Source organism: Peromyscus maniculatus, chromosome 23 (assembly GCF_049852395.1).
Source record: "Peromyscus maniculatus bairdii isolate BWxNUB_F1_BW_parent chromosome 23, HU_Pman_BW_mat_3.1, whole genome shotgun sequence".
In the NCBI taxonomy this organism is placed as follows: domain Eukaryota; kingdom Metazoa; phylum Chordata; class Mammalia; order Rodentia; family Cricetidae; genus Peromyscus; species Peromyscus maniculatus.
In genome coordinates this window covers 33991282-34015489 of record NC_134874.1, presented here as the reverse complement: position 1 = coordinate 34015489, position 24208 = coordinate 33991282, and positions in this window count along the sequence as shown.

Sequence of the window (24208 nt, the reverse complement as noted above, 5' to 3'; positions counted from 1 at the left end):
TCCTAAAGAGAGTTGAATCACGTTCAGTTTCAAGCTCTGGCAGCAAGGGTTCATTCAGGCTATGAACAGCACTCTTGTGCTATTCTGGCCATACACAGTGCAAATAGCATTCGCGTCTGTTCCCAACAAGTACAGTGTATTGGACTGAAGAGACTCTCCTGTTTTACTTAGTTTCCAATCCTGAGTTAAACTAGATATGCCACGTTTGTGTAGGAAGCACAGTTCTTTTGTTCTGATCTAGCTCACTGTACTGGCCCTATAGGAAACACAGTAGAGTGCAAGAATGCCCGTTTCTCATAAGCAGAGTGTTTTTCTTGCATGGCACACTAGGGTTCAGTTAAACTTCCTAAACGAAGTTGAATCACGTTCAGTTTCAAGTTCTAGCAGCAGGGGTTCATTCAGGTTAAGAACAGCACTCTTGTGCTATTCTGGCCATACACAGTGCAAATAGCATTCGCGACTGTTCCCAGCAAGTACAGTGTATTGGACTGAAGAGAAGCTCCTGTTTTACTTAGTTTCAAATCCTGAGTTGAAATAGATATGCCCCGTTTGTGTAGGAAGCATGGTTCTTTTGTTCTGAGCTAGCTCACTGCACTGGCCCTATAGGAAACACAGTAGAGTGCAAGAATGCCCGTTTCTCAAAAGCAGAGTGTTTTTCTTGCATGGCACACTAGGGTTCAGTTAAACTTCCTAAACGGAGTTGAATCACGTTCAGTTTCAAGTTCTAGCAGCAAGGGTTCATTCAGGCTAAGAACAGGACTCTTGTGTTATTCTGGACACACAGTGCAAATAGCATTCGCGTCTGTTCCCAGCAAGTACAGTGTATTGGACTGAAGAGAAGCTCCTGTTTTACTTAGTTTCCAATCCTGAGTTGAACTAGATATGCCCCGTATGTGTAGGAAGCACGGTTCTTTTGTTCTGAGCTAGCGCACTGTACTGGCCCTGTAGGAAACACAGTAGAGTGCAAGAATGCCCGTTTCTCAAAAGCAGAGTGTTTTTCTTGCATGGCACACTTGGGTAGAGTTAAACTTCCTAAACGGAGTTGAATCACGTTCAGTTTCAAGTTCTAGCAGCAGGAATTCATTCAGGCTAAGAACAGCACTCTTGTTCTATTCTGGCCATACACAGTGCAAATAGCATTCGCGTCTGTTCCCAGCAAGTACAGTGTATTGGACTGAAGAGAAGCTCCTGTTTTACTTAGTTTCCAATCCTGAGTTGAACTAGATATGCCCAGTTTGTGTAGGAAGCACAGTTCTTTTGTTCTGAGCTAGCTCACTGTACTGGCCCTATTGGAAACACAGTAGAGTGCAAGAATGCTCGTTTCTCAAAAGCAGAGTGTTTTTCTAGCATGGCACACTAGGGTTCAGTTAAACTTCCTAAAGAGAGTTGAATAACGTTCAGTTTCAAGCTCTGGCAGCAAGGGTTCATTCAGGCTAAGAACAGCACTCTTGTGCTATTCTGGCCATACACAGTGCAAATAGCATTCGCGTCTGTTCCCAGCAAGTACAGTGTATTGGACTGAAGAGAAGCTCCTGTTTTACTTAGTTTCCAATCCTGAGTTAAACTAGATATGCCACGTTTGTGTAGGAAGCACAGTTCTTTTGTTCTGAGCTAGCTCACTGTACTGGCCCTATAGGAAACACAGTAGAGTGCAAGAATGCTCGTTTCTCAAAAGCAGAGTGTTTTTCTTGCATGGCACGCTGGATTTCAGTTAAACTTCCTAAACGGAGTTGAATCACGTTCAGTTTCAAGTTGTAGCAGCAGGGGTTCATTTAGGCTAAGAACAGCACTCTTGTGCTATTCTGGCCATACAAAGTGCAAATAGCATTCGCGTTGTTCCCAGCAAGTACAGTGTATTGGACTGAAGAGAAGCTCCTGTTTTACTTAGTTTCCAATCCTGAGTTGAACTAGATATACCCCGTTTGTGTAGGAAGCACAGTTCTTTTGTTCTGAGCTAGCTCACTGTACTGGCCCTATAGGAAACACAGTAGAGTGCAAGAATGCCCGTTTCTCAAAAGCAGAGTGTTTTTCTTGCATGGCACACTAGGGTTCAGTTAAACTTCCTAAACGAAGTTGAATCACGGTCAGTTTCAAGTTCTAGCCCCAGGGGATCATTCAGGCTATGAACAGCACTCTTGTGCTATTCTGGCCATACACAGTGCAAGTAGCATTCGCGTCTGTTCCAAGCAAGTACAGTGTATTGGACTGAAGAGAAGCTCCTGTTTTATTTAGTTTCAAATCCTGAGTTGAAATAGATATGCCCCGTTTGTGTAGGAAGCACGGTTCTTTTGTTCTGAGCTAGCTCACTGCACTGGCCCTATAGGAAACACAGTAGAGTGCAAGAATGCCTGTTTCTCAAAAGCAGAGTGTTTTTCTTGCATGGCACACTAGGGTTCAGTTAAACTTCCTAAACGGAGTTGAATCACGTTCAGTTTCAAGTTCTAGCAGCAAGGGTTCATTCAGGCTAAGAACAGCACTCTTGTGCTATTCTGGCCAAACACAGTGCAAATAGCATTCGCGTCTGTTCCCAGCAAGTACAGAGTATTGGACTGAAGAGAAGCTCCTGTTTTACTTAGTTTCCAATCCTGAGTTGAACTAGATATGCTCCGTATGTGTAGGAAGCACGGTTCTTTTGTTCTGAGCTAGCTCACTGTAGTGGTCATGTAGGAAACACAGTAGAGTGCAAGAATGCCCATTTCTCAAAAGCACAGTGTTTTTCTTGCATGGCACACTAGGGTTCAGTTACACTTCCTAAACAGAGTTGAATCACATTCAGTTTCAGGTTCTGTCAGCAAGGGTTCATTCAGTCTAAGAACAGAACTCTTGTGCTATTCTGGACATACACAGTGCAAATAGCATTCGCGTCTGTTCCCAGCATGTACAGTGTATTGGACTGAAGAGAAGCTCCTGTTTTACTTAGTTTCCAATCCTGAGTTGAACTAGATATGCCCCGTTTGTGTAGGCAGCACGGTTCTTTTTTTCTGAGCTAGCTCACTGTACTGGCCCTATAGGAAAGACAGTAGAGTGCAAGAATGCCCGTTTCTCAGAAGCACAGTGTTTTTCGTGCATGGCACACTAGGGTTCAGTTAAACTTCCTAAACGGAATTGAATCACGTTCAGTTTCAAGTTCTAGCAGCAAGGGTTCATTCAGACTAAGAACAGCACTCTTGTGCTATTCTGGCCATTCACAGTACAAATAGCATTCTCGTCTGTTCCCAGCAAGTACAGTGTATTGGACTGAAGAGAAGCTCCTGTTTTACTTAGTTTCCAATCCTGAGTTGAACTAGATATGCCCCGTTTGTGTAGGAAGCACGGTTCTTTTGTTCTGAGCTAGCTCACTGTACTGGCCCTATAGGAAACACAGTAGAGTGCAAGAATGCCCGTTTCTCAAAAGCAGAGTGTTTTTCTTGCATGGCACGCTAGGTTTCAGTTAAACTTCCTAAACGGAGTTGAATCACGTTCAGTCTCAAGTTGTAGCAGCAGGGGTTCATTCAAGCTAAGAACAGCACTCTTGTGCTATTCTGGCCATACACAGTGCAAATAGCATTTGCGTTGTTCCCAGGAAGTACAGTGTATTGGACTGAAGAGAAGCTCCTGTTTTACTTAGTTTCCAATCCTGAGTTGATCTAGATATGCCCCGTTTGTGTAGGAAGCACGGTTCTTTTGTTCTGAGCTAGCTCACTGTACTGGCCCTATTGGAAACACAGTAGAGTGTAAGAATGCCCGTTTCTCAAAAGCACAGTGTTTTTCTTGCATGGCACACTAGGGTTCAGTTACACTTCCTAAACAGAGTTGAATCACGTTCACTTTCAAGTTCTAGCAGCAAGGGTTCATTCAGGCTAAGAACAGCACTCTTGTGCTATTCTGGCCATACACAATGCAACCAGCATTCGCGTCTGTTCCCAGCAAGTACAGTGTATTGGACTGAAGAGAAGCTCCTGTTTTACTTAGTTTCCTATCCTGAGTTGAACTACATATGCCCCGTTTGTGTAGGAAGCAGAGTTCTTTTGTTCTGAGCTAGCTCACTGTACTGGCCCTATAGGAAACACAATAGAGTGCAAGAATGCCCGTTTCTCAAAAGCAGAGTGTTTTTCTTGCATGGCACACTAGGGTTCAGTTAAACTTCCTAAACGAAGTTGAATCACGTTCAGTTTCAAGTTCTAGCAGCAGGGGTTCATCCAGGCTAAGAACAGCACTCTTGTGCTATTCTGGCCATACACAGTGCAAATAGCATTCGCGTTGGTCCCAGCAAGTACAGTGTATTGGACTGAAGAGAAGCTCCTGTTTTACTTAGTTTCCAATTCTGAGTTGAACTAGATATGCCCCGTTTGTGTAGGAAGCACGGTTCTTTTGTTCTGAGCTAGCTCACTGTACTGGCCCTATTGGAAACACAGTAGAGTGCAAGAATGCCCGTTTCTCAAAAGCAGAGTGTTTTTTTTGCATGGCACACTAGGGTTCAGTTAAACTTCCTAAACAGAGTTGAATCACGTTCAGGTTCAAGTTCTGTCAGCAAGGGTTCATTCAGGCTAAGAACAGCACTCTTGTGCTTTTCTGGCCATACACAGTGCAAATAGCATTCGCGTCTGTTCCCAGCAAGTACAGTGTATTGGACTGAAGAGAAGCTCCTGTTTTACTTAGTTTCCTATCCTGAGTTGAACTAGATATGCCCCGTTTGTGTAGGCAGCACGGTTCTTTTTTTCTGAGCTAGCTCACTGTCCAGGCCCTATAGGAAACACAGTAGAGTGCAAGAATGCCCGTTTCTCAGAAGCAGAGTGTTTTTCGTGCATGGCACACTAGGGTTCAGTTAAACTTCCTAAACGGAATTGAATCACGTTCAGTTTCAAGTTCTAGCAGCAAGGGTTCATTCAGGCTAAGAACAGCACTATTGTGCTATTCTGGCCATTCACAGTGCAAATAGCATTCGCGTCTGTTCCCAGCAAGTACAGTGTATTGGACTGAAGAGAAGCTCCTGTTTTACTTAGTTTCCAATCCTGAGTTGAACTAGATACGCCCCGTTTGTGTAGGAAGCACGGTTCTTTTGTTCTGAGCTAGCTCACTGTACTGGCCTTATAGGAAACAGAGTAGAGTGCAAGAATGCCCGTTTCTCAAAAGCAGAGTGTTTTTCTTGCATGGCTCACTTGCTTTCAGTTAAACTTCTTAAACGGAGTTGAATCACGTTCAGTTTCAAGTTCTAGCAGCAAGGGTTCATTCAGGCTAAGAACAGCACTCTTGTGCTATTCTGGCCATACACAGTCCAACCAGCATTCGCGTCTGTTCCCAGCAAGTACAGTGTATTGGACTGAAGAGAAGCTCCTGTTTTACTTAGTTTCCAATCCTGAGTTGAACTAGATATGCCCCGTTTGTTTAGGAAGCACGGTTCTTTTGTTCTGAGCTAGCTCACTGTACTGGCCCTATTGGAAACACAGTAGAGTGCAAGAATGCCCGTTTCTCAAGAGCACAGTGTTTTTCTTGCATGGCAACTAGGGCTCAGTTAAACTTCCTAAACAGAGTTGAATCACGTTCAGTTTCAAGTTCTGTCAGCAAGGGTTCATTCAGACTAAGAACAGCACTCTTGTGCTATTCTGGCCATACACAGTGCAAATAGCATTCGCGTCTGTTCCCAGCAACTACAGTGTATTGGACTGAAGAGAAGCTCCTGTTTTACTTAGTTTCCAATCCTGAGTTGAACTAGATATGCCTCGTTTGTGTAGGCAGCACCGTTCTTTTTTTCTGAGCTAGCTCACTGTACTGGCCCTATAGGAATCACAGTAGAGTGCAAGAATGCCCGTTTCTCAGAAGCAGAGTGTTTTTCTTGCATGGCAACTAGGGTTCAGTTAAACTTCCTAAACGAAGTTGAATCAAGTTCAGTTTCAAGTTCAAGCAGCAAGGGTTCATTCAGGCTAAGAACAGCACTCTTGTGCTGTTCTGGCCATATACAGTGCAAAGAGCATTCTCGTCTGTTCCCAGCAAGTACAGTTTATTGGACTGAAGAGAAGCTCCTGTTTTACTTAGTTTCCAATCCTGAGTTGAACTAGATATGCCCCGTTTGTGTAGGATGCACAGTTCTTTTGTTCTGAGCTAGCTCACTGTACTGGCCCTATAGGAAACACAGCAGAGTGCAAGAATGCCCGTTTCTCAAAAGCAGAGTGTTTTTCTTGCATGGCACGCTAGGTTTCAGTTAAACTTCCTAAACGGAGTTGAATCACGTTCAGTTTCAAGTTCTAGCAGCAGGGGTTCATTCAGGCTAAGAACAGCACTCTTGTGCTATTCTGGCCATACACAGTACAAATAGCATTCGCGTTGGTCCCAGCAAGTACAGTGTATTGGACTGAAGAGAAGCTCCTGTTTTACTTAGTTTCCAATCCTGAGTTGAACTAGATATGCTCCGTTTGTGAAGGAAGCACGGTTCTTTTGTTCTGAGCTAGCTCACTGTACTGGCCCTATTGGAAACACAGTAGAGTGCAAGAATGCCCGTTTCTCAAAAGCACAGTGTTTTTCTTGCATGGCACACTAGGGTTCAGTTAAACTTCCTAAACAGAGTTGAATCACGTTCAGGTTCAAGTTCTGTCAGCAAGGGTTCATTCAGGCTAAGAACAGCACTCTTGTGCTATTCTGGCCATACACAGTGCAACCAGCATTCGTGTCTGTTCCCAGCAAGTACAGTGTATTGGACTGAAGTGAAGCTCCTGTTTTACTTAGTTTCCAATCCTGAGTTGAACTAGATATGCCCCGTTTGTGTAGGAAGCACGGTTCTTTTGTTCTGAGCTAGCTCACTGTACTGGCCCTATTGGAAACACAGTAGAGTGCAAGAATGCCCGTTTCTCAAGAGCACAGTGTTTTTCTTGCATGGCAACTAGGGTTCAGTTAAACTTCCTAAACAGAGTTGAATCACGTTCAGTTTCAAGTTCTGTCAGCAAGGGTTCATTCAGGCTAAGAACAGCACTCTTGTGCTATTCTGGCCATACACAGTGCAAATAGCATTCGCGTCTGTTCCCAGCAAGTACAGTGTATTGGACTGAAGAGAAGCTCCTGTTTTACTTAGTTTCCTATCCTGAGTTGAACTAGATATGCCCCGTTTGTGTAGGCAGCACGGTTCTTTTTTTCTGAACTAGCTCACTGTACTGGCCCTATAGGAAACACAGTAGAGTACAGGAATGCCCGTTTCTCAGAAGCAGAGTGTTTTTCGTGCATGGCACACTAGGGTTCAGTTAAACTTCCTAAACGGAATTGTATCACGTTCAGTTTCAAGTTCTAGCAGCAAGGGTTCATTCAGGCTAAGAACAGCACTATTGTGCTATTCTGGCCATTCACAGTGCAAATAGCATTCGCGTCTGTTCCCAGCAAGTACAGTGTATTGGACTGAAGAGAAGCTCCTGTTTTACTTAGTTTCCAATCCTGAGTTGAACTAGATATACCCCGTTTGTGTAGGAAGCACGGTTCTTTTGTTCTGAGCTAGCTCACTGTACTGGCCTTATAGGAAACAGAGTAGAGTGCAAGAATGCCCGTTTCTCAAAAGCAGAGTGTTTTTCTTGCATGGCTCACTTGGGTTCAGTTAAACTTCTTAAACGGAGTTGAATCACGTTCAGTTTCAAGTTCTAGCAGCAAGGGTTCATTCAGGCTAAGAACAGCACTCTTGTTCTATTCTGGCCATACACAGTGCAACAAGCATTCACGTCTGTTCCCAGCAAGTACAGTGTATTGGACTGAAGAGAAGCTCCTGTTTTACTTAGTTTCCAATCCTGAGTTGAACTAGATATGCCCCGTTTGTGTAGGAAGCACGGTTCTTTTGTTCTGAGCTAGCTCACTGTACTGGCCCTATTGGAAACACAGTAGAGTGCAAGAATGCCCGTTTCTCAAGAGCACAGTGTTTTTCTTGCATGGCAACTAGGGTTCAGTTAAACTTCCTAAACAGAGTTGAATCACGTTCAGTTTCAAGTTCTGTCAGCAAGGGTTCATTCAGGCTAAGAACAGCACTCTTGTGCTATTCTGGCCATACACAGTGCAAATAGCATTCGCGTCTGTTCCCAGCAACTACAGTGTATTGGACTGAAGAGAAGCTCCTGTTTTACTTAGTTTCCAATCCTGAGTTGAACTAGATATGCCTCGTTTGTGTAGGCAGCACGGTTTTTTTTTTCTGAGCTAGCTCACTGTACTGGCCCTATAGGAAACACAGTAGAGTGCAAGAATGCCCTTTCTCAGAAGCAGAGTGTTTTTCGTGCATGGCACACTAGGGTTCAGTTAAACTTCCTAAACGGAATTGAATCACGTTCAGTTTCAAGTTCTAGCAGCAAGGGTTCATTCAGGCTAAGAACAGGACTATTGTGCTATTCTGGCCATTCACAGTGCAAATAGCATTCGCGTCTGTTCCCAGCAAGTACAGTGCATTGGACTGAAGAGAAGCTCCTGTTTTACTTAGTTTCCAATCCTGAGTTGAACTAGATATGCCCCGTTTGTGTAGGAAGCACAGTTCTTTTGTTCTGAGCTAGCTCCCTGACTGGCCCTATTGGAAACACAGTAGAGTGCAAGAATGCCCGTTTCTCAAGAGCACAGTGTTTTTCTTGCATGGCAACTAGGGTTCAGTTAAACTTCCTAAACAGAGTTGAATCACGTTCAGTTTCAAGTTCTGTCAGCAAGGGTTCATTCAGGCTAAGAACAGCACTCTTGTGCTATTCTGGCCATACACAGTGCAAATAGCATTCGCGTCTGTTCCCTGCAAGTACAGTGTATTGGACTGAAGAGAAGCTCCTGTTTTACTTAGTTTCCAATCCTGAGTTGAACTAGATATGCACCGTTTGTGTAGGCAGCACGGTTCTTTTGTTCTGAGCTAGCTCACTGTACTGGCCCTATAGGAAACACAGTAGAGTGCAAGAATGCCCGTTTCTCAGAAGCAGAGTGTTTTTCTTGCATGGCACACTAGGGTTCAGTTAAACTTCCTAAACGGAATTGAATCACGTTCAGTTTCAAGTTCTAGCAGCAAGGGTTCATTCAGGCTAAGAACAGCACTATTGTGCTATTCTGGCCATTCACAGTGCAAATAGCATTCGCGTCTGTTCCCAGCAAGTACAGTGTATTGGACTGAAGAGAAGCTCCTGTTTTACTTAATTTCCAATCCTGAGTTGAACTAGATATGCCCCGTTTGTGTAGGAAGCACGGTTCTTTTGTTCTGAGCTAGCTCACTGTACTGGCCCTATTGGAAACACAGTAGAGTGCAAGAATGCCCGTTTCTCAAAAGCAGAGTGTTTTTTTTGCATGGCACACTAGGGTTCAGTTAAACTTCCTAAACAGAGTTGAATCACGTTCAGGTTCAAGTTCTGTCAGCAAGGGTTCATTCAGGCTAAGAACAGCACTCTTGTGCTATTCTGGCCATACACAGTGCAAATAGCATTCGCGTCTGTTCCCAGCAAGTACAGTGTATTGGACTGAAGAGAAGCTCCTGTTTTACTTAGTTTCCAATCCTGAGTTGAACTAGATATGCCCCGTTTGTGTAGGATGCACAGTTCTTTTGTTCTGAGCTAGCTCACTGTACTGGCCCTATAGGAAACACAGTAGAGTGCAAGAATGCCCGTTTCTCAAAAGCAGAGTGTTTTTCTTGCATGGCACGCTAGGTTTCAGTTAAACTTCCTAAACAGAGTTGAATCACGTTCAGGTTCAAGTTCTGTCAGCAAGGGTTCATTCAGGCTAAGAACAGCACTCTTGTGCTATTCTGGCCATACACAGTGCAAATAGCATTCGCGTCTGTTCCCAGCAAGTACAGTGTATTGGACTGAAGAGAAGCTCCTGTTTTACTTAGTTTCCTATCCTGAGTTGAACTAGATATGCCCCGTTTGTGTAGGAAGCACGGTTCTTTTGTTCTGAGCTAGCTCACTGTACTGGCCCTATAGGAAACACAGTAGAGTGCAAGAATGCCCGTTTCTCAAAAGCAGAGTGTTTTTCTTGCATGGCTCACTTGGGTTCAGTTAAACTTCTTAAACGGAGTTGAATCACGTTCAGTTTCAAGTTCTAGCAGCAAGGGTTCATTCAGGCTAAGAACAGCACTCTTGTGCTATTCTGGCGATACACAGTGCAACCAGCATTCGTGTCTGTTCCCAGCAAGTACAGTGTATTGGACTGAAGTGAAGCTCCTGTTTTACTTAGTTTCCAATCCTGAGTTGAACTAGATATGCCCCGTTTGTGTAGGAAGCACGGTTCTTTTGTTCTGAGCTAGCTCACTGTACTGGCACTATTGGAAACACAGTAGAGTGCAAGAATGCCCGTTTCTCAAGAGCACAGTGTTTTTCTTGCATGGCAACTAGGGTTCAGTTAAACTTCCTAAACAGAGTTGAATCACGTTCAGTTTCAAGTTCTGTCAGCAAGGGTTCATTCAGGCTAAGAACAGCACTCTTGTGCTATTCTGGCCATACACAGTGCAAATAGCATTCGCGTCTGTTCCCAGCAAGTACAGTGTATTGGACTGAAGAGAAGCTCCTGTTTTACTTAGTTTCCTATCCTGAGTTGAAGTAGATATGCCCCGTTTGTGTAGGCAGCACGGTTCTTTTTTTCTGAGCTAGCTCACTGTACTGGCCCTATAGGAAACACAGTAGAGTGCACGAATGCCCGTTTCTCAGAAGCAGAGTGTTTTTCGTGCATGGCACACTAGGGTTCAGTTAAACTTCCTAAACGGAATTGTATCACGTTCAGTTTCAAGTTCTAGCAGCAAGGGTTCATTCAGGCTAAGAACAGCACTATTGTGCTATTCTGGCCATTCACAGTGCAAATAGCATTCGCGTCTGTTCCCAGCAAGCACAGTGTATTGGACTGAAGAGAAGCTCCTGTTTTACTTAGTTTCCAATCCTGAGTTGAACTAGATATACCCCGTTTGTATAGGAAGCACGGTTCTTTTGTTCTGAGATAGCTCACTGTACTGGCCTTATAGGAAACAGAGTAGAGTGCAAGAATGCCCGATTCTCAAAAGCAGAGTGTTTTTCTTGCATGGCTCACTTGGGTTCAGTTAAACTTCTTAAACGGAGTTGAATCACGTTCAGTTTCAAGTTCTAGCAGCAAGGGTTCATTCAGGCTAAGAACAGCACTCTTGTGCTATTCTGGCCATACACAGTGCAACAAGCATTCACGTCTGTTCCCAGCAAGTACAGTGTATTGGACTGAAGAGAAGCTCCTGTTTTACTTAGTTTCCAATCCTGAGTTGAACTAGATATGCCCCGTTTGTGTAGGAAGCACGGTTCTTTTGTTCTGAGCTAGCTCACTGTACTGGCCCTATTGGAAACACAGTAGAGTGCAAGAATGCCCGTTTCTCAAGAGCACAGTGTTTTTCTTGCTTGGCAACTAGGGTTCAGTTAAACTTCCTAAACAGAGTTGAATCACGTTCAGTTTCAAGTTCTGTCAGCAAGGGTTCATTCAGGCTAAGAACAGCACTCTTGTGCTATTCTGGCCATACACAGTGCAAATAGCATTCGCGTCTGTTCCCAGCAACTACAGTGTATTGGACTGAAGAGAAGCTCCTGTTTTACTTAGTTTCCAAACCTGAGTTGAACTAGATATGCCTCGTTTGTGTAGGCAGCACGGTTCTTTTTTTCTGAGCTTGCTCACTGTACTGTCCCTATAGGAAACACAGTAGAGTGCAAGAATGCTATTTCTCAGAAGCAGAGTGTTTTTCGTGCATGGCTCACTATGGTTCAGTTAAACTTCCTAAACGGAATTGAATCACGTTCAGTTTCAAGTTCTAGCAGCAAGGGTTCATTCAGGCTAAGAACAGCACTATTGTGCTCTTCTGGCCATTCACAGTGCAAATAGCATTCGCGTCTGTTCCCAGCAAGTACAGTGTATTGGACTGAAGAGAAGCTCCTGTTTTACTTAGTTTCCAATCCTGAGTTGAACTAGATATGCCCCGTTTGTGTAGGAAGCACGGTTCTTTTGTTCTGAGCTAGCTCACTGTACTGGCCCTATTGGAAACACAGTAGAGTGCAAGAATGCCCGTTTCTCAAGAGCACAGTGTTTTTCTTGCATGGCAACTAGGGTTCAGTTAAACTTCCTAAACAGAGTTGAATCACGTTCACTTTCAAGATCTGTCAGCAAGGGTTCATTCAGGCTAAGAACAGCACTCTTGTGCTATTCTGACAATACACAGTGCAAATAGCATTCGCGTCTGTTCCCTGCAAGTACAGTGTATTGGACTGAAGAGAAGCTCCTGTTTTACTTAGTTTCCAATCCTGAGTTGAACTAGATATGCACCGTTTGTGTAGGCAGCACGGTTCTTTTGTTCTGAGCTAGCTCACTGTACTGGCCCTATAGGAAACACAGTAGAGTGCAAGAATGCCCGTTTCTCAGAAGCAGAGTGTTTTTCTTGCATGGCACACTAGGGTTCAGTTAAACTTCCTAAACGGAATTGTATCACGTTCAGTTTCAAGTTCTAGCAGCAAGGGTTCATTCAGGCTAAGAACAGCACTATTGTGCTATTCTGGCCATTCACAGTGCAAATAGCATTCGCGTCTGTTCCCAGCAAGTACAGTGTATTGGACTGAAGAGAAGCTCCTGTTTTACTTAGTTTCCAATCCTGAGTTGAACTAGATATGCCCCGTTTGTGTAGGAAGCACGGTTCTTTTGTTCTGAGCTAGCTCACTGTACTGGCCCTATTGGAAACACAGTAGAGTGCAAGAATGCCCGTTTCTCAAAAGCAGAGTGTTTTTTTTGCATGGCACACTAGGGTTCAGTTAAACTTCCTAAACAGAGTTGAATCACGTTCAGGTTCAAGTTCTGTCAGCAAGGGTTCATTCAGGCTAAGAACAGCACTCTTGTGCTATTCTGGCCATACACAGTGCAAATAGCATTCGCGTCTCTTCCCAGCAAGTACAGTGTATTGGACTGAAGAGAAGCTCCTGTTTTACTTAGTTTCCTATCCTGAGTTGAACTAGATATGCCCCGTTTGTGTAGGCAGCACGGTTCTTTTTTTCTGAGCTAGCTCACTGTCCAGGCCCTATAGGAAACACAGTAGAGTGCAAGAATGCCCGTTTCTCAGAAGCAGAGTGTTTTTCGTGCATGGCACACTAGGGTTCAGTTAAACTTCCTAAACGGAATTGAATCACGTTCAGTTTCAAGTTCTAGCAGCAAGGGTTCATTCAGGCTAAGAACAGCACTATTGTGCTATTCTGGCCATTCACAGTGCAAATAGCATTCGCGTCTGTTCCCAGCAAGTACAGTGTATTGGACTGAAGAGAAGCTCCTGTTTTACTTAGTTTCCAATCCTGAGTTGAACTAGATATGCCCCGTTTGAGTAGGAAGCACGGTTCTTTTGTTCTGAGCTAGCTCACTGTACTGGCCTTATAGGAAACAGAGTAGACTGCAAGAATGCCCGTTTCTCAAAAGCAGAGTGTTTTTCTTGCATGGCTCACTTGCTTTCAGTTAAACTTCTTAAACGGAGTTGAATCACGTTCAGTTTCAAGTTCTAGCAGCAAGGGTTCATTCAGGCTAAGAACAGTACTCTTGTGCTATTCTGGCCATACACAGTCCAACCAGCATTCGCGTCTGTTCCCAGCAAGTACAGTGTATTGGACTGAAGAGAAGCTCCTGTTTTACTTAGTTTCCAATTCTGAGTTGAACTAGATATGCCCCGTTTGTGTAGGATGCACAGTTCTTTTGTTCTGAGCTAGCTCACTGTACTGGCCCTATAGGAAACACAGTAGAGTGCAAGAATGCCCGTTTCTCAAAAGCAGAGTGTTTTTCTTGCATGGCACGCTAGGTTTCAGTTAAACTTCCTAAACAGAGTTGAATCACGTTCAGTTTCAAGTTCTAGCAGCAGGGGTTCATTCAGGCTAAGAACAGCACTATTGTGCTATTCTGGCCATTCACAGTGCAAATAGCATTCGCGTCTGTTCCCAGCAAGTACAGTGTATTGGACTGAAGTGAAGCTCCTGTTTTACTTAGTTTCCAATCCTGAGTTGAACTAGATATGCCCCGTTTGTGTAGGAAGCACGGTTCTTTTGTTCTGAGCTAGCTCACTGTACTGGCCCTATTGGAAACACAGTAGAGTGCAAGAATGCCCGTTTCTCAAGAGCACAGTGTTTTTCTTGCATGGCAACTAGGGTTCAGTTAAACTTCCTAAACAGAGTTGAATCACGTTCAGTTTCAAGTTCTGTCAGCAAGGGTTCATTCAGGCTAAGAACAGCACTCTTGTGCTATTCTGGCCATACACAGTGCAAATAGCATTCGCGTCTGTTCCAAGCAAGTACAGTGTATTGGACTGAAGAGAAGCTCCTGTTTTACTTAGTTTCCTATCCTGAGTTGAACTAGATATGCCCCGTTTGTGTAGGCAGCACGGTTCTTTTTTTCTGAGCTAGCTCACTGTACTGGCCCTATAGGAAACACAGTAGAGTGCAAGAATGCCCGTTTCTCAGAAGCAGAGTGTTTTTCTTGCATGGCAACTAGGGTTCAGTTAAACTTCCTAAACGAAGTTGAATCAAGTTCAGTTTCAAGTTCAAGCAGCAAGGGTTCATTCAGGCTAAGAACAGCACTCTTGTGCTGTTCTGGCCATATACAGTGCAAAGAGCATTCTCGTCTGTTCCCAGCAAGTACAGTTTATTGGACTGAAGAGAAGCTCCTGTTTTACTTAGTTTCCAATCCTGAGTTGAACTAGATATGCCCCGTTTGTGTAGGATGCACAGTTCTTTTGTTCTGAGCTAGCTCACTGTACTGGCCCTATAGGAAACACAGTAGAGTGCAAGAATGCCCGTTTCTCAAAAGCAGAGTGTTTTTCTTGCATGGCACGCTAGGTTTCAGTTAAACTTCCTAAACGGAGTTGAATCACGTTCAGTTTCAAGTTCTAGCAGCAGGGGTTCATTCAGGCTAAGAACAGCACTCTTGTGCTATTCTGGCCATACACCGTGCAAATAGCATTCGCGTTGGTCCCAGCAAGTACAGTGTATTGGACTGAAGAGAAGCTCCTGTTTTACTCAGTTTCCAATCCTGAGTTGAACTAGATATACCCCGTTTGTGTAGGAAGCACGGTTCTTTTGTTCTGAGCAAGCTCACTGTACTGGCCTTATAGGAAACACAGTAGAGTGCAAGAATGCCCTTTCTCAGAAGCAGAGTGTTTTTCGTGCATGGCACACTAGGGTTCAGTTAAACTTCCTAAACGGAATTGAATCACGTTCAGTTTCAAGTTCTAGCAGCAAGGGTTCATTCAGGCTAAGAACAGCACTATTGTGCTATTCTGGCCATTCACAGTGCAAATAGCATTCGCCTCTGTTCCCAGCAAGAACAGTGTATTGGACTGAAGAGAAGCTCCTGTTTTACTTAGTTTCCAATCCTGAGTTGAACTAGATATGCCCCGTTTGTGTAGGAAGCACGGTTCTTTTGTTCTGAGCTAGCTCACTGTACTGGCCCTATTGGAAACACAGTAGAGTGCAAGAATGCCCGTTTCTCAGGAGCACAGTGTTTTTCTTGCATGGCAACTAGGGTTCAGTTAAACTTCCTAAACAGAGTTGAATCACGTTCAGTTTCAAGTTCTGTCAGCAAGGGTTCATTCAGGCTAAGAACAGCACTCTTGTGCTATTCTGGCCATACACAGTGCAAATAGCATTCGCGTTTGTTCCCTGCAAGTACAGTGTATTGGACTGAAGAGAAGCTCCTGTTTTACTTAGTTTCCAATCCTGAGTTGAACTAGATATGCACCGTTTGTGTAGGCAGCACGGTTCTTTTTTTCTGAGCTAGCTCACTGTACTGGCCCTATAGGAAACACAGTAGAGTGCAAGAATGCCCGTTTCTCAGAAGCAGAGTGTTTTTCTTGCATGGCACACTAGGGTTCAGTTAAACTTCCTAAACGGAATTGAATCACGTTCAGTTTCAAGTTCTAGCAGCAAGGGTTCATTCAGGCTAAGAACAGCACTCTTGTGCTATTCTGGCCATTCACAGTGCAAATAGCATTCGCGTCTGTTCCCAGCAAGTACAGTGTATTGGACTGAAGAGAAGCTCCTGTTTTACTTAGTTTCCAATCCTGAGTTGAACTAGATATGCCCCGTTTTTGTAGGAAGCACGGTTCTTTTGTTCTGAGCTAGCTCACTGTACTGGCCCTATTGGAAACACAGTAGAGTGAAAGAATGCCCGTTTCTCAAAAGCAGAGTGTTTTTTTTTGCATGGCACACTAGGGTTCAGTTAAACTTCCTAAACAGAGTTGAATCACGTTCAGGTTCAAGTTCTGTCAGCAAGGGTTCATTCAGGCTAAGAACAGCACTCTTGTGCTATTCTGGCCATACACAGTGCAAATAGCATTCGCGTCTGTTCCAAGCAAGTACAGTGTATTGGACTGAAGAGAAGCTCCTTTTTTACTTAGTTTCCTATCCTGAGTTGAACTAGATATGCCCCGTTTGTGTAGGCAGCACGGTTCTTTTTTTCTGAGCTAGCTCACTGTCCAGGCCCTATATGAAACACAGTAGAGTGCAAGAATGCCCGTTTCTCAGAAGCAGAGTGTTTTTCGTGCATGGCACACTAGGGTTCAGTTAAACTTCCTAAACGGAATTGAATCACGTTCAGTTTCAAGTTCTAGTAGCAAGGGTTCATTCAGGCTAAGCACAGCACTATTGTGCTATTCTGGCCATTCACAGTGCAAATAGCATTCGCGTCTGTTCCCAGCAAGTACAGTGTATTGGACTGAAGAGAAGCTCCTGTTTTACTTAGTTTCCAATCCTGAGTTGAACTAGATATGCCCCGTTTGTGTAGGAAGCACGGTTCTTTTGTTCTGAGCTAGCTCACTTTACTGGCCTTATAGGAAACAGAGTAGAGTGCAAGAATGCCCGTTTCTCAAAAGCAGAGTGTTTTTCTTGCATGGCTCACTTGCTTTCAGTTAAACTTCTTAAACGGAGTTGAATCACGTTCAGTTTCAAGTTCTAGCAGCAAGGGTTCATTCAGGCTAAGAACAGCACTCTTGTGCTATTCTGGCCATACACAGTCCAACCAGCATTCGCTTCTGTTCCCAGCAAGTACAGTGTATTGGACTGAAGAGAAGCTCCTGTTTTACTTAGTTTCCAATCCTGAGTTGAACTAGATATGCCCCGTTTGTGTAGGAAGCACGGTTCTTTTGTTCTGAGCTAGCTCACTGTACTGGCCCTATTGGAAACACAGTAGAGTGCAAGAATGCCCGTTTCTCAAGAGCACAGTGTTTTTCTTGCATGGCAACTAGGGTTCAGTTAAACTTCCTAAACAGAGTTGAATCACGTTCAGTTTCAAGTTCTGTCAGCAAGGGTTCATTCAGGCTAAGAACAGCACTCTTGTGCTATTCTGGCCATACACAGTGCAAATAGCATTCGCGTCTGTTCCCTGCAAGTACAGTGTATTGGACTGAAGAGAAGCTCCTGTTTTACTTAGTTTCCAATCCTGAGTTGAACTAGATATGCACCGTTTGTGTAGGCAGCACGGTTCTTTTGTTCTGAGCTAGCTCACTGTACTGGCCCTATAGGAAACACAGTAGAGTGCAAGAATGCCCGTTTCTCAGAAGCAGAGTGTTTTTCTTGCATGGCACACTAGGGTTCAGTTAAACTTCCTAAACGGAATTGAATCACGTTCAGTTTCAAGTTCTAGCAGCAAGGGTTCATTCAGGCTAAGAACAGCACTATTGTGCTATTCTGGCCATTCACAGTGCAAATAGCATTCGCGTCTGTTCCCAGCAAGTACAGTGTATTGGACTGAAGAGAAGCTCCTGTTTTACTTAGTTTCCAATCCTGAGTTGAACTAGATATGCCCCGTTTGTGTAGGAAGCACGGTTCTTTTGTTCTGAGCTAGCTCACTGTACTGGCCCTATTGGAAACACAGTAGAGTGCAAGAATGCCCGTTTCTCAAGAGCACAGTGTTTTTCTTGCATGGCAACTAGGGTTCAGTTAAACTTCCTAAACAGAGTTGAATCACGTTCAGGTTCAAGTTCTGTCAGCAAGGGTTCATTCAGGCTAAGAACAGCACTCTTGTGCTATTCTGGCCATACACAGTGCAAATAGCATTGGCGTCTGTTCCCAGCAAGTACAGTGTATTGGACTGAAGAGAAGCTCCTGTTTTACTTAGTTTCCTTTCCTGAGTTGAACTAGATGTGCCCCGTTTGTGTAGGCAGCACGGTTCTTTTTTTCTGAGCTAGCTCACTGTCCAGGCCCTATAGGAAACACAGTAGAGTGCAAGAATGCCCGTTTCTCAGAAGCAGAGTGTTTTTCGTGCATGGCACACTAGGGTTCAGTTAAACTTCCTAAACGGAATTGAATCACGTCCAGTTTCAAGTTCTAGCAGCAAGGGTTCATTCAGGCTAAGAACAGCACTATTGTGCTATTCTGGCCATTCACAGTGCAAATAGCATTCGCGTCTGTTCCCAGCAAGTACAGTGTATTGGACTGAAGAGAAGCTCCTGTTTTACTTAGTTTCCAATCCTGAGTTGAAATAGATATGCCCCGTTTGTGTAGGAAGCACGGTTCTTTTGTTCTGAGCTAGCTCACTGTACTGGCCCTATTGGAAACACAGTAGAGTGCAAGAATGCCCGTTTCTCAAGAGCACAGTGTTTTTCTTGCATGGCAACTAGGGCTCAGTTAAACTTCCTAAACAGAGTTGAATCACGTTCAGTTTCAAGTTCTGTCAGCAAGGGTTCATTCAGGCTAAGAACATCACTCTTGTGCTATTCTGGCCATACACAGTGCAAATATCATTCGCGTCTGTTCCCATTAAGTACAGTGTATTGGACTGAAGAGAAGCTCCTGTTTTACTTAGTTTCCAATCCTGAGTTGAACTAGATATGCCTCGTTTGTGTAGGCAGCACCGTTCTTTTTTTCTGAGCTAGCTCACTGTACTGGCCCTATAGGAATCACAGTAGAGTGCAAGAATGCCCGTTTCTCAGAAGCAGAGTGTTTTTCTTGCATGGCAACTAGGGTTCAGTTAAACTTCCTAAACGAAGTTGAATCAAGTTCAGTTTCAAGTTCAAGCAGCAAGGGTTCATTCAGGCTAAGAACAGCACTCTTGTGCTATTCTGGCCATTCACAGTACAAATAGAATTCTCGTCTGTTCCCAGCAAGTACAGTTTATTGGACTGAAGAGAAGCTCCTGTTTTACTTAGTTTCCAATCCTGAGTTGAACTAGATATGCCCCGTTTGTGTAGGAAGCACGGTTCTTTTATTCTGAGCTAGCTCACTGTACTGGCCCTATTGGAAACACAGTAGAGTGCAAGAATGCCCGTTTCTCAAAAGCAGAGTGTTTTTTTTGCATGGCACACTAGGGTTCAGTTAAACTTCCTAAACAGAGTTGAATCACGTTCAGGTTCAAGTTCTGTCAGCAAGGGTTCATTCAGGCTAAGAACAGCACTCTTGTGCTATTCTGGCCATACACAGTGCAAATAGCATTCGCGTCTGTTCCCAGCAAGTACAGTGTATTGGACTGAAGAGAAGCTCCTGTTTTACTTAGTTTCCTATCCTGAGTTGAACTAGATATGCCCCGTTTGAGTAGGCAGCACGGTTCTTTTTTTCTGAGCTAGCTCACTGTACTGGCCCTATAGGAAACACAGTAGAGTGCAAGAATGCCCGTTTCCCAGAAGCAGAGTGTTTTTCGTGCATGGCACACTAGGGTTCAGTTAAACTTCCTAAACGGAATTGAATCACGTTCAGTTTCAAGTTCTAGCAGCAAGGGTTCATTCAGGCTAAGAACAGCACTATTGTGCTATTCTGGCCATTCACAGTGCAAATAGCATTCGCGTCTGTTCCCAGCAAGTACAGTGTATTGGACTGAAGAGAAGCTCCTGTTTTACTTAGTTTCCAATCCTGAGTTGAACTAGATATGCCCCGTTTGTGTAGGAAGCACGGTTATTTTGTTCTGAGCTAGCTCACTGTACTGGCCTTATAGGAAACAGAGTAGAGTGCAAGAATGCCCGTTTCTCAAAAGCAGAGTGTTTTTCTTGCATGGCTCACTTGCGTTCAGTTAAACTTCTTAAACGGAGTTGAATCACGTTCAGTTTCAAGTTCTAGCAGCAAGGGTTCATTCAGGCTAAGAACAGCACTCTTGTGCTATTCTGGCCATACACAGTCCAATCAGCATTCGCGTCTGTTCCCAGCAAGTACAGTGTATTGGACTGAAGAGAAGCTCCTGTTTTACTTAGTTTCCAATCCTGAGTTGAACTAAATATGCCCCGTTTGTGTAGGAAGCACGGTTCTTTTGTTCTGAGCTAGCTCACTGTACTGGCCCTATTGGAAACACAGTAGAGTGCAAGAATGCCCGTTTCTCAAGAGCACAGTGTTTTTCTTGCATGGCAACTAGGGTTCAGTTAAACTTCCTAAACAGAGTTGAATCACGTTCAGTTTCAAGTTCTGTCAGCAAGGGTTCATTCAGGCTAAGAACAGCACTCTTGTGCTATTCTGGCCATACACAGTGCAAATAGCATTCGCGTCTGTTCCCAGCAACTACAGTGTATTGGACTGAAGAGAAGCTCCTGTTTTACTTAGTTTCCAAACCTGAGTTGAACTAGATATGCCTCGTTTGTGTAGGCAGCACGGTTCTTTTTTTCTGAGCTAGCTCACTGTACTGGCCCTATAGGAAACACAGTAGAGTGCAAGAATGCCCTTTCTCAGAAGCAGAGTGTTTTTCGTGCATGGCACACTAGGGTTCAGTTAAACTTCCTAAACGGAATTGAATCACGTTCAGTTTCAAGTTCTAGCAGCAAGGGTTCATTCAGGCTAAGAACAGCACTATTGTGCTATTCTGGCCATTCACAGTGCAAATAGCATTCGCGTCTGTTCCCAGCAAGTACAGTGTATTGGACTGAAGAGAAGCTCCTGTTTTACTTAGTTTCCAATCCTGAGTTGAACTAGATATGCCCCGTTTGTGTAGGAAGCACGGTTCTTTTGTTCTGAGCTAGCTCACTGTACTGGCCCTATAGGAAACACAGTAGAGTGCAAGAATGCCCGTTTCTCAAGAGCACAGTGTTTTTCTTGCATGGCAACTAGGGTTCAGTTAAACTTCCTAAACAGAGTTGAATCACGTTCAGTTTCAAGTTCTGTCAGCAAGGGTTCATTCAGGCTAAGAACAGCACTCTTGTGCTATTCTGGCCATACACAGTGCAAATAGCATTCGCGTCTGTTCCCTGCAAGTACAGTGTATTGGACTGAAGAGAAGCTCCTGTTTTACTTAGTTTCCAATCCTGAGTTGAACTAGATATGCACCGTTTGTGTAGGCAGCACGGTTCTTTTGTTCTGAGCTAGCTCACTGTACTGGCCCTATAGGAAACACAGTAGAGTGCAAGAATGCCCGTTTCTCAGAAGCAGAGTGTTTTTCTTGCATGGCACACTAGGGTTCAGTTAAACTTCCTAAACGGAATTGAATCACGTTCAGTTTCAAGTTCTAGCAGCAAGGGTTCATTCAGGCTAAGAACAGCACTATTGTGCTATTCTGGCCATTCACAGTGCAAATAGCATTCGCGTCTGTTCCCAGCAAGTACAGTGTATTGGACTGAAGAGAAGCTCCTGTTTTACTTAGTTTCCAAACCTGAGTTGAACTAGATATGCCTCGTTTGTGTAGGCAGCACGGTTCTTTTTTTCTGAGCTAGCTCACTGTACTGGCCCTATAGGAAACACAGTAGAGTGCAAGAATGCCCTTTCTCAGAAGCAGATTGTTTTTCGTGCATGGCACACTAGGGTTCAGTTAAACTTCCTAAACGGAATTGAATCACGTTCAGTTTCAAGTTCTAGCAGCAAGGGTTCATTCAGGCTAAGAACAGCACTATTGTGCTATTCTGGCCATTCACAGTGCAAATAGCATTCGCGTCTGTTCCCAGCAAGTACAGTGTATTGGACTGAAGAGAAGCTCCTGTTTTACTTAGTTTCCAATCCTGAGTTGAACTAGATATGCCCCGTTTGTGTAGGAAGCACGGTTCTTTTGTTCTGAGCTAGCTCACTGTACTGGCCCTATTGGAAACACAGTAGAGTGCAAGAATGCCCGTTTCTCAAGAGCACAGTGTTTTTCTTGCATGGCAACTAGGGTTCAGTTAAACTTCCTAAACAGAGTTGAATCACGTTCAGTTTCAAGTTCTGTCAGCAAGGGTTCATTCAGGCTAAGAACAGCACTCTTGTGCTATTCTGGCCATACACAGTGCAAATAGCATTCGCGTCTGTTCCCTGCAAGTACAGTGTATTGGACTGAAGAGAAGCTCCTGTTTTACTTAGTTTCCAATCCTGAGTTGAACTAGATATGCACCGTTTGTGTAGGCAGCACGGTTCTTTTGTTCTGAGCTAGCTCACTGTACTGGCCCTATAAGAAACACAGTAGAGTGCAAGAATGCCCGTTTCTCAGAAACAGAGTGTTTTTCTTGCATGGCACACTAGGGTTCAGTTAAACTTCCTAAACGGAATTGAATCACGTTCAGTTTCAAGTTCTAGCAGCAAGGGTTCATTCAGGCTAAGAACAGCACTATTGTGCTATTCTGGCCATTCACAGTGCAAATAGCATTCGCGTCTGTTCCCAGCAAGTACAGTGTATTGGACTGAAGAGAAGCTCCTGTTTTACTTAGTTTCCAATCCTGAGTTGAACTAGATATGCCCCGTTTGTGTTGGAAGCACGCTTCTTTTGTTCTGAGCTAGCTCACTGTACTGGCCCTATTTGAAACAGTAGAGTGCAAGAATGCCCGTTTCTCAAAAGCAGAGTGTTTTTTTTGCATGGCACACTAGGGTAAAGTTAAACTTCCTAAACAGAGTTGAATCACGTTCAGGTTCAAGTTCTGTCAGCAAGGGTTCATTCAGGCTAAGAACAGCACTCTTGTGCTATTCTGGCCATACACAGTGCAAATAGCATTCGCGTCTGTTCCCAGCAAGTACAGTGTATTGGACTGAAGAGAAGCTCCTGTTTTACTTAGTTTCCTTTCCTGAGTTGAACTAGATGTGCCCCGTTTGTGTAGGCAGCACGGTTCTTTTTTTCTGAGCTAGCTCAAAGTCCAGGCCCTATAGGAAACACAGTAGAGTGCAAGAATGCCCGTTTCTCAGAAGCAGAGTGTTTTTCGTGCATGGCACACTAGGGTTCAGTTAAACTTCCTAAACGGAATTGAATCACGTTCAGTTTCAAGTTCTAGCAGCAAGGGTTCATTCAGGCTAAGAACAGCACTATTGTGCTATTTCGGCCATTCACAGTGCAAATAGCATTCGCGTCTGTTCCCAGCAAGTACAGTGTATTGGACTGAAGAGAAGCTCCTGTTTTACTTAGTTTCCAATCCTGAGTTGAACTAGATATGCCCGGTTTGTGTAGGAAGCACGGTACTTTTGTTCTGAGCTAGCTCACTGTACTGGCCTTATAGGAAACAGAGTAGAGTGCAAGAATGCCCGTTTCTCAAAAGCAGAGTGTTTTTCTTGCATGGCTCACTTGCTTTCAGTTAAACTTCTTAAACGGAGTTGAATCACGTTCAGTTTCAAGTTCTAGCAGCAAGGGTTCATTCAGGCTAAGAACAGCACTCTTGTGCTATTCTGGCCATACACAGTCCAACCAGCATTCGCGTCTGTTCCCAGCAAGTACAGTGTATTGGACTGAAGAGAAGCTCCTGTTTTACTTAGTTTCCAATCCTGAGTTGAACTAGATATGCCCCGTTTGTGTAGGAAGCACGGTTCTTTTGTTCTGAGCTAGCTCACTGTACTGGCCCTATTGGAAACACAGTAGAGTGCAAGAATGCCCGTTTCTCAAGAGCACAGTGTTTTTCTTGCATGGCAACTAGGGCTCAGTTAAACTTCCTAAACAGAGTTGAATCAAGTTCAGTTTCATGTTCTAGCAGCAAGGGTTCATTCAGGCTAAGAACAGCACTCTTGTGCTATTCTGGCCATACACAGTGCAAATATCATTCGCGTCTGTTCCCAGCAAGTACAGTGTATTGGACTGAAGAGAAGCTCCTGTTTTACTTAGTTTCCAATCCTGAGTTGAACAAGATATGCCTCGTTTGTGTAGGCCACACCGTTCTTTTTTTCTGAGCTAGCTAACTGTACTGGCCCTATAGGAATCACAGTAGAGTGCAAGAATGCCCGTTTCTCAGAAGCAGAGTGTTTTTCTTGCATGGCAACTAGGGTTCAGTTAAACTTCCTAAACGAAGTTGAATCAAGTTCAGTTTCAAGTTCAAGTAGCAAGGGTTCATTCAGGCTAAGAACAGCATTCTTGTGCTATTCTGGCCATTCACAGTACAAATAGAATTCTCGTCTGTTCCCAGCAAGTACAGTTTATTGGACTGAAGAGAAGCTCCTGT